Genomic DNA, 11,284 nt, shown 5'->3' with positions numbered 1-11,284 from the left:
CCCCTCAAAAAAAAAAAAAAGTAAAAGAAAGAAAAGGCACCGCTTAAAAAAATAAAAATAAAGGAAAGAAAAGAAAAGGCGCCGCTTAAAAAAATTAAACATTGATATAATATTAGCAACAGTAAAGGAAAGACTATCCCCCAGCAAAGACTTTACCCCTTTTTCAAAAATTTTTTTTGCAAAAATATGTGCGCCGCTCGGCAGTACGCCCCCCCCCCCTTTCGCCAAAAGCTGGATCCGCCTATGGACCTTTGCTTCATTTGAAATGAGAGCTATCGGTATGATTCAAGGCAAGGACACCTATTCAAATAGACTGTCATTATGCGTCATTCCCACAATACTTTATGCTTTTATTCAAGGAGTTCCTTATATTCTTAGCACTTTTTGTGTTGTTTAAAATGAAATATTTGGTTACATTTCATTGTTAGCAAAATGATTTGTCATTCTTTGACTAGCAACATTATAAAATTACTTAAAGGGGAATCCAGCCTTGGCCATAAAATGTTGTGTTGGGAAGGAGAAAAATAAATCAAACAGAATAGTGAAAGTTTGAAAGAAATCTGACAAGCAATAAGGAAGTTATAGCTGATTTAAAATTGAGATCACTAAGACTATGTAGATTTCAAATTGGCAACTGGATAAGTAAACTATGAAAAGGGGCAAGGACAATTTTCCCATAGGCCATGTACATAATTATCAGGGATTTGTGGTTTTCTCCTAAGTACTCATTCCCCTGGGGCAGTAATCTAAATATATCCCAGGTAGTATATTGTTTTATGTCCTCATGAAAGAAAAATATGATTTGAAATAAAACTTTTGGGGAAAATGACATTTTAGCCATAATATGTATTGGAGTACATGGAAGAGTAGTCCTTGCCTTACATCACTATGACATCACATATGAGGCCAATTTGAAGTCTCCATGGGTATAGTGATTACCAATATTTACAACTTTTAAAAATGTGTAACTTTCTTGTTGTTTGTCCAATATTGTTGAAACTTTCACCTATCAACTTGTCTGATTTTTCTTTTCCTTATAAAAACAAGTTTTTATTTGGGTTGGATTCCCCTTTAATAGATTTGGTTCACAAGCATACTTTAGTTTTCATGTTACTATCTATATGTTTTGATTTCAATATTTGCACTTCCCCCCTTAAATATTGTAATTTGTAAAATGTGTTCCATTTGGAATGTCATTTAAATCTAACCTAAATGAATACCTAAACCAGTTCAGGAAAATTTTGTAGATTACTGAATAGTCCAAATTAATTTTGGCATTCCATTTGAATGAATTTCTAAAGAATTCATCGATGAATCTTGAAGATTCTAAATATATTTTAGAATAACTCAGCTCTAAAAGAATTAATATCTATATTGATAAAAAAAAAAATCGCCTATTTACATTTAATGTATGCGTTGGTATATGTAATACATGAAAGTTGAACAATAAGCATTTCTTTAATATCACAAAAATGTATGGATATATTGATTTGAAGGAATTTAGCAGGAAAAGGATAATTATGTATTTATATTGTAGATAAAACTAAATAAAAACCTTTTTTTTAATACTTCATTTGTTCCTTGTACTTATTTTTTCTTCTCTCAAGTATACTGACTATAAGGAATGTAAAGCATAAATGATAAAATGATGAAGATGTTAGAACTGGTTTGGCCTTTCAAAGTTAATAATATCTCTTGTAGATTTAATACTCTCTTAATTTGTTTGTGCTAAGGTTGTCTTTTGAACGTTAGGATATGAAATGTTACTCATTGAATTATTTGAAAAATATTAAAGTATTAGGTGGCATTAAAGCTTATGTTAATCATTGCTTGTCAATAATAATGATAATTATAGTAATAATATGCAACATTTATATAACGCTTAATACAATGTTTCTAAGCACTGTATGATATTATCCCAGCTTTAGCATGGCTACCCTGATGTGGTGCTCAAGCATTCCAAGAAATTCCTTCCTACACCCGGGTAGAGAGTGGCAAATGTAGATAAACGTTGATATGCTATGAGGATTAGAAATGAAAAGCAGTTTGTGAAAGGGGGGAAAAAGTTACAAGGACTTGGGGATGTTTCTCAAATGATGAAGTCTGAATATCTATCGCAATTAAATTCCCTGCTGTGTGGTATATACGGTACACATTAATAGATTACCATCATGGGGTGCACACTCATTCGATTAATTATATTATACAAATTTAATATGATATGGATGTTGGCATTTTGAGAGGATGGCTCTTCGTGAAATGCCCACCAGGATAAAAAATAGTTTTCCTTTCTTTCGTTTTTGTCCGTTCTTTTGTTGTATTCATGGATATTGAAGAATGTCTGCATGTCAAAATAAATGTATGATAAAATGAAAATTTGAAAAACTTGTTCTTATATGTGATTTGATATTGTCATTAAAGGGATGGTCCAGGCTGGAAATATTTATATCTCAATAAATAGAGTAAAATTCACAAAGCAAAATGCTGAAAATTTGATCAAAATCATATAACAAATAACGAAGTTATTGAATTTTTAAGATTTGCATTATTCTGGTGAAACAGTTCTAGGCATGTCTTTATAAATATTCATTAGGTGGGCTGATGATGTCATATCCCCACTTGTTCTTTTGTATTTTAATATATGAAATTAGGTTTATTCAAATTATTTCTACCACGAACTAAAACAATTGGATTAACAACTGATTAAATGCATTAGTTTTTTATTGCCGCAACTTATTTCATCATAATGGAGACACGTCATTTACACATGTATGAAATAATGAAACATTTATGATTTTATGCAATAACATAAGAAAAAGGAAAGTGGGGATGTGACATCATCAGCCCACCTAATGAATATTCAAGGCGATGTGCATATACCTGTTTTCACAAAATATTAATAAACTTTAAAATTCAGTAACTTTGTTATTTGTTATCCGATTTTGATGAGATTTTCAGCATTTTGCTTTGAGAACTTTACTCTAGTTATTTAGATAAAAAAAAACTACATGGACGCCGTTGTATAAACACGCTCTTTTCTGACAGCTCCGGGCTGGTGCAAATTACTACAGAATTATTACAATCAAACTGTACCTTTCTTGGATTTACTTATCTGATATACATTCAGTTATCAGGTCTTGGAAACAATATATCAGTTTCATCTGGTTTTGACGAATTTTTGACTGCATTTCTTCAAATAAAGTTCTGTCATCGAACTTGAATTTCAGCAGCTCAAGCATGCCGTATGATACACGAGCGAAGCAACCGCTGAATCCACACGCACCAGCCCCGCCCACTACCCCGCCCGACCAAACCACCCTCAGTGAACTTAAAGCGGAAGTCATGAAATTGTCTGATGTTCTTTGCAAGAAAATTGACTCAATTCACATTAAAATTTCTGATATCGAAACATCATTGAAAGATACCAGCGACAGGGCCTTGAATATTGAACAACATGTAATCCCTCAACTACGCAACGATCATAAAGCTGAGGTGGCAGCATTGGAAAAGAAGATTTTGATGATGGAAATTTATCAACGTAAAGGTAACCTATTATTCTATGGAGTTGAGCAAGCAAGAGAGGAAAATGTGTACGAGAAGCTTGTAAATGTTTTCATCGATTTGGGCCTACCAAGGGAAGAATCTGCGGGGATTATGATCATCAACGCTCATCGACTTCCAAGGAAAACGCGAAACATCGATGGATCACCAGCACGCGATCAAGGACCGGAGCCCATTATCGCCAAGTTTGCAATCATGAGGGATCGCCAGCACATTCTCGACGCTTACCTAGCACGCAACAAAAACGTAACCGATAGCGACGATCAAGCAACTAGTCAGGGTGCTCCCCGCGGAAGGCGAAGCAGGATCTCAGTGAGAACCGATCTCCCGCCGTGCATGAAATTCCGTCGTGGAAAGCTAGCAAGCGTTGCATATCGCCTTCGCAAGGAAAACAACATGTCTACAAAGATACTTGTACAAGGAACTGAAGTCATTCTCAAGTTCAAGGGAAAAAGCGAGAGAGAATGGAAAACCTACAACGACGAATAAAATTTAATCACAAGTTAATCAGAGGATGAAGACTTCTCCGATCAACTCCCTAAGGCAAGATTACGGACAAATCAGAACATGAAACCAAAGTAAGATTAACCACTTTCGCTCATTTTGATGTAAAAAAAAAAAATTATTCATGAAAAGATAATCTGAGAAAGATTTGACGATGATTTAAAATATTTGTTTAGTTTCATTGGCATTTTTAACGAAGTTATAAAGTCTGTTGACATAAATTTTAAAAGATAAATCTGAAAGAAATGTCAAGATTTATACACCTTTATCTTGTTAATTTCACAATAAAAGATTGAGCTAAAAGAATTTTAAAAAGATAATTAATACATTATTAAATTTTTAGCAAGATCAAATAATTGGATTGGTTTTTTTTTTGTCTTGTATTAAATATCTGCGAAACCTGTATATTTCATTAAAAGACGACAATGTGATCAAACATGGATAATACAATCATTTCAAATGCCTGTATATGCTCTTATTTTGCAGAACAGTTTCATTTTCAATATACAATAAAGCAAATTAAGCATTTACATTCTGGAACGTAGTCTTACTGTGCCTGTAAACAGTAAATGGTGTAACTTAACATGAAAACACAGTCTGGCTTTTTAATGCATTTCTATGAACAGAAATTCGCTTAAAACATTCACACGGCTCCTCTTTTTTTTTCTTTTAATCACATACATTTGCAAAAGCACCCTCTTTGCGCTTCATGTAAATGCTTGTTTAACCTACCATTCTATACGTGTACGTGTGAGCTTGTTAAGAATTTTCCTTTTCCATTGTAAATGCAGTACTGTAATAAAATTCATTATTACCGAATACGATGTGTATTATTGCTGAGAGAAAATGAAAGCTGTTATAAGATATCATAAATATGTACGACCTTTTTTTACTTCGATGATAATACAAAAATATTGAAAGAGTTGCTTTTACAATTTGCAACAAGTTTAATATAAACATGCCTGGATATTTAAAGTCGTATAGACTGTGTGATTTTCCAGATTGTTATTATCAGGGATTAGTCCTTTATTCATCAAATTCCCATTAAATAAAAATTAATCATACTTATCATTCCACTCTTACTGATCGGTGAAAACATACAATCATGATTTGAGTTTCGATATTAACAATTTTTGGACGCAAATAATTCTTCTTTTTCACGGAAAATCGTCAAACCTGTTTCACAAGAAACCTTTATGAGCGTGTAATTGAAATGTATGTATCAGCTATTGAGTGATCTCAATTCAGTTTGGCCAAGATAACATCTTTTTGCTGGACATGCTTGTTTACATTGATACAGCTTTTCTTAAACAACATGATCATTCTAAAGCGCTGCTTTTTACACCTTGTTTAGAATCGCTCTGTATACTCGGCAATTCAAGGTGTACATGTCTTGTGATCATTTTTATCTTTTTTAATTTTGTTTTCCAAAGAAATATAAAACAGATGGTACTTCCATTAGAATACTGAATGCACTAGCGTACTGTTAAGGGGAAAGATAAGCTGTATTTATGTACACACATCGTGACTTTAAATATTCGTAATAACTATGTAAACGTTTCGATTATTTTTTTACTTGTAATTTGCAGGTTACAGGCTTATATGAAATATCACTCCTATAATCGGTGATATACACGATTGACATGTTGAGAACCTGAGATTCTCTTATATTCTTTTCAGAAAAAAACTGAATAAATTTCTCTGTTATCGAATGAACTAAAAAAAAAAAAATTATGGTATTGCTTTTCCATAAATGCTTGTTTCTTCGCTGTCATAATATACGTTATGCTGATATGACTAGTGTGTACTTGTTTTGAGATATCACTCCCAAATATTGTTCTGAAGTTTTCTTAACATTATACGCTTACATGACATACACTGCATGATTGAATCTATGCGAAAAAAAAACAATAATTTTACTCATTCTTCTTCAATCTTGCAAGTTATTTCTTCTTTTTTTTTTTTTTGCCAGGATACACTTGCATATGTCTTTTTTTTTCCATGCTATAAACATGCTAATGGACGCAAAATAACTCTAATTCTATTTGTATGGAAAAAAAAAAGTCCTTTATAATTCTCTTAAAAGTTGCTTCCAAAAATATACTAAAACATATCTAAAATATTACAACTTCTTGTATATTTTCTCCAATGAAAGAGATCTCACTTTGTATCATTGTTTATGACCATCCAACTTCAATTCTGTCGAATTAACACGATTATTATTTTCAATTGCAACTAAAATCACCTCCTCAAACAGTTCAGTGCAATGAATACAGTGGAATGCCTATGCAAATGATCATCGCTTATACAATTCAAACAGTTCAATGTCCTGCAGAGAACTGATTTTTTTTTCTTCTAATTGCAAGTAAAATCACCTTCCCAAACAGTTCAATACAATGAATATATATAGTGGAATGCCTATGCAAATGGTCATCGCTTATTCGATTCAAACAGTTCAAAGTCTTGCACTGAACTGATTTTGTATACAATGTCATTATCATTTATTTGGTTTGTCTGTACACTCTTGTCAAACTTGCAAGTAATTTAAATTACATGTAAATGAATGTTAATAGAACAGGTTGCATTGCAAACAAACATCTACATTATTCCAAGTGCACTATTGTATTTTAACAACATCTTGTCCCTTTTCGGATTTAATTGTGGCACCTTATTTGGTCTTTATGCCTTGTTTGATTGTTTGAAACAGAAAAATTCCAGCATAAACAGATAAATGAGGATCCCATATAATCATGTTTCCGACACATCACATATTGTCTACTGTGTTTACCATGCACTATAACTGCATTCTTTCGTATATCTTTCATCATTCCAAAGCAAACATTTAGAGTGTTTCAATTATGGTCTGACATAAATACCTTTTTTTTGTAGTTATATTGCATTCATTGATCAATTAGAATTGAATAGAATTGAATCGGTTATAAAGTATACGTATAGGTGTATCGGAATTCCATGTAAATGAGGATCTTTTTGCTCTTTCAACGACTTTTTTAAATCACTATTTGTATAACAATTGAGGCGTTGTTACGTATATTGTTATGTATATATTTGATCTCGTACTTTTTTTTATTCATAGCAATGCCTGTATTGCCCTATTACATTCTCAATCATTCATGGCTTGCTGACATAGAAGTAAATGCTTTTCTATATGCATTCCAATCCCATTCACAGTTCGATGGCAATTTCCTATTTTTTTTCTTTCTAACTCTGAGAGGCAAGAACGTTTCTATTCAAATTGAAGACGCCTGTTTATTCATGAACAATCACATTTTGCTCTTGATTATTGTATTTGTTGGAGTTTATGACTCTATAGATAGACCATCCCCTATTCACTGTATATACATATAGATATGCCTTTGCAGAAGATAGGCCCGCGGTTAGTGAATAATAGAATAATGTAAAGCACGTTAATCATTTAAGGCACTATGATGTAATGAAATCGCCATACCGTCTGGAAAAAAAAATCTTTATTACCAGCTGTTAATTGTATTAAAAGGTTTAAAAAGTCATTTCAATTTCATATTATCTTTAAAACTTATTTTACCAAACATTGGACAAAGATATATCAATATTTTCAAAGATCCATCATATAATTTATTTTAATGACAATGATGTAAGCACCAGCCCGAGTCTGTCAGATCGTCACACGTAAGTGAACATGTATAACACTTTCTTCAATGCTTCTGGCATACACATTTACTTGCACTCACATGCACCATGCACCTCGGTTACTTCTTCAACGATTGCAACCAAAATCCTATTTATTCTCTTTCAATAGAGCAGATATATTAAACGGTGAAACCTTTTCTCCCCAGTGTAAATATTATACAGCCAGTGAATTTAATAAGGCTTTTCATAAAGTAGCTCAAAGTGATATTCCCGACTACTTTAGTTTAATGCATTTAAATATAAGAAGCTTACAAAAAAACTTTGATACTTTTTGCGAATTTTTATCCACATTAAACACATTTCCATTTTCTATTATTGGTCTCACAGAGACATGGTTGCATCCAATGTCTCCTCCAATTTACAACATTGATAATTACAACTTCCTCCATACAGATCGAAAAGTTGGTAAGGGAGGAGGTGTCGCTCTCTATGTACATAAAGATCTTAATTACAAAGTAAGACATGATATTGAACTTCAAAATATAGAATCCTTATTCATTGAAATTTCTAACGCTAAAAATAAGAATAAAATAATCGGTGTAATCTATAGACCCCCAACCTATAATGCTGATACATTTTTAAATGAATTGGAATCTAGTCTCGAATCAGTTTCTCGAGAAAACAAAAAAATCTATATCACGGGCGACTTTAACATTGATTTGTCCTTTCCCTATACTACAATAGGTCAACATTTTACTAATTTATTATCATCAGTTGGATTACAACATCTCGTTAATAAACCAACTAGAATTTCTAACATATCAAATACAATACTTGATAATATTTTTTCTAATGCACTTGATAGAAATAATAATGGAATAATATACTATGATATTTCAGACCATCTGCCTATTTTTGCAATGTATCCAAATGATAAACGCCCTCACCAACCTAGGGACAAAGAAAACATAACCAGACGAAAAGAAACCCAACGTAATATAGAATCCCTGAAGGTAGATTTGGCTGAAGAAAATTGGCATGATATTTACCTAGAACAAAATACAAATGACTCTTATGTAATATTCTTAAATAAACTTCTTTATTATTATGATAAAAACGTGCCATTAATAAGAGTTAAATCGAGCAAAAAGAAGAACAAACAACCGTGGGTTACACAAGGTATAATTAAATCCATATTTACTCGGAATAGACTCTATAAAATATCCATTAAATCGCCTACAATTCAAAACATAAATAAATACAAAAAATTCCGCAACAAATTAACTTCAGTTATCCGCCTAGCTCGCAAATCTTACTTTTCTGATAAAATTGAAAATAACAAAGATAATAAAAATTCATTATGGAAATCTGTAAATGAGATATTAGGTAAGAAAAAAGAAAGCTATGATAACATTAATTTCGTAGAAAATGGTCAACACTTGCGAAACCCAAGTGATGTTGCTAATGCCTTTAATAACTTCTTCAATAATATCGGTCCAAATTTAGCTTCAAAAATAATATCTAATGATAATGACTTTTCTGAATACTTAAACGACTTTCCGGAAAATTCTGTATTTTTTTATCCGACTAATACTCATGAGATCTTAGAAATTGTTAGGTCTTTGAAACCGACTAAATCTTCAGGGCATGATGGAATAAGTGTCTATTTATTAAAACAAATAATTCACTTTATAGCTTCACCGCTCATGCATATTTTTAACCTGTCTCTGTATCATGGCATTGTTCCCGATCCACTTAAGATTGCAAAAATAATACCAATATATAAGAAAGATGACCCATGTCTTACTTCCAATTACCGACCAATATCTTTATTACCGAGTATCTCTAAAATTCTTGAAAAAGTAGTTTACAAGCGATTGTATTCCTTTTTGAACAATAATAATATATTAATTCCAAATCAATATGGTTTTAGAGAGAATCATTCAACCGATTATGCTATTTTAAAATTATTCGACAAAATATCTGATTCTCTCTCTAAAAAAGAACACACTGTTGGGATTTTTATGGATCTATCGAAAGCATTCGATACAATGGATCACCGCATTTTACTTTGTAAATTAAAGAGATATGGAATCAGGGGGGTGGTTTTCAATTGGTTCAAAGATTACTTAAGTAATCGACGCCATTATGTTTCTTTCAAATCAAAAACATCCAATATTTGTACCATGAAATGTGGAGTACCACAAGGATCGATTTTAGGTCCCTTGCTATTTTTGATTTATATGAATGATATTGTAAATGCATCTCGAGAATTAACATACGTTTTATTTGCAGACGATACAAATGTCTTCTATTCCCACAAAGACTTAAATATACTCGTCCCGACACTTAATTTAGAATTAAAGAAATTATCAAAATGGTTTAAAGCTAATAAACTCTCCCTAAATTTAAGCAAAACAAATTTTATGTATTTTAAACACATTCAAACTAAACATATATTCCTTAATATATACATAGATGACATACCTATCATTGAAAAACAAGAAACCAAATTCTTAGGTGTATGGATTGACTCAAATTTAACCTGGAACAGTCACATTCACAATATTTCCATGATGGCATCCAGAGGAATAGGAATTTTGTTTAGATTAAAATATTATCTCTCCAAAAAATCATTATTTATGCTTTATAATTCGTTCGTTTTATCCCACTTATCTTACTGCAACTTAGTATGGGGGTATAGTAGTAAGGTAAAAATAGAAACGATTTTCCGTCTCCAAAAGAAAGCACTCCGCATATGTACTCATTCACATTTCATTGCACATACTGATCCAATATTTCACAACTTAAAGACATTGAAAATTGAAGATATTAACATTTATCAAACCGCCATATTTATGTTTAAATTTTCATCCAATATTATCCCGATTCCATTTCGCAATTTTTTTGTTTACAACAAAGACATTCACAAATATCCAACACGACATTCAACAGATCTTCACTTAACCAACCCAAGAATATTACTCGCTCATAAGACGATACGCCACCATGGCCCAGATATTTGGAATGCATTGCCACATGATCTTAAACAATGTACATCTCTCTATTCGTTTAAAGCTTCGTTGAAAAAATTTCTTATATCTAAATATACCTAATTTGATTCACCTGCACTCACCCACATGCACACACTTGCAATTCTTTTTACCATTTTTTTTCTACCAATATATATATATATTTAAATCTTATATTTCGTGACGATCAATTTATCAAATATGATTTATGATGGTTTTCATGTAGCCCCCTCTCCTGGCTGCTATTGCTTCAAGCACCTTTGTGCTTATAATAGCTGGCCCCTGTATTTTACCGAACTATATCACATGCTTAGGTATGATTTAATTATCAGTCTTTTCTGTATTATCTACAATGTATCTCTTTAATTGTCACATTTAAATTGTATTCATTCAATTATGTGAACATGTTGATTTATTATTGATTTATGAATAAAATGCAGAAACTCCTGCAAAAAAAAAAAAAGATATAAATATTTTCAGCCCGGACCATCCCTTTAATCAGGGAATCGGGGCACTTCAGTTTTATAAGTGAAATTGAAGGATTTTTGTGCACATGCACT

This window comes from Lytechinus pictus, chromosome 10, assembly GCF_037042905.1.
Source record: "Lytechinus pictus isolate F3 Inbred chromosome 10, Lp3.0, whole genome shotgun sequence".
NCBI lineage: Eukaryota > Metazoa > Echinodermata > Echinoidea > Temnopleuroida > Toxopneustidae > Lytechinus > Lytechinus pictus.
This window is presented reverse-complemented; position numbering follows the sequence as displayed.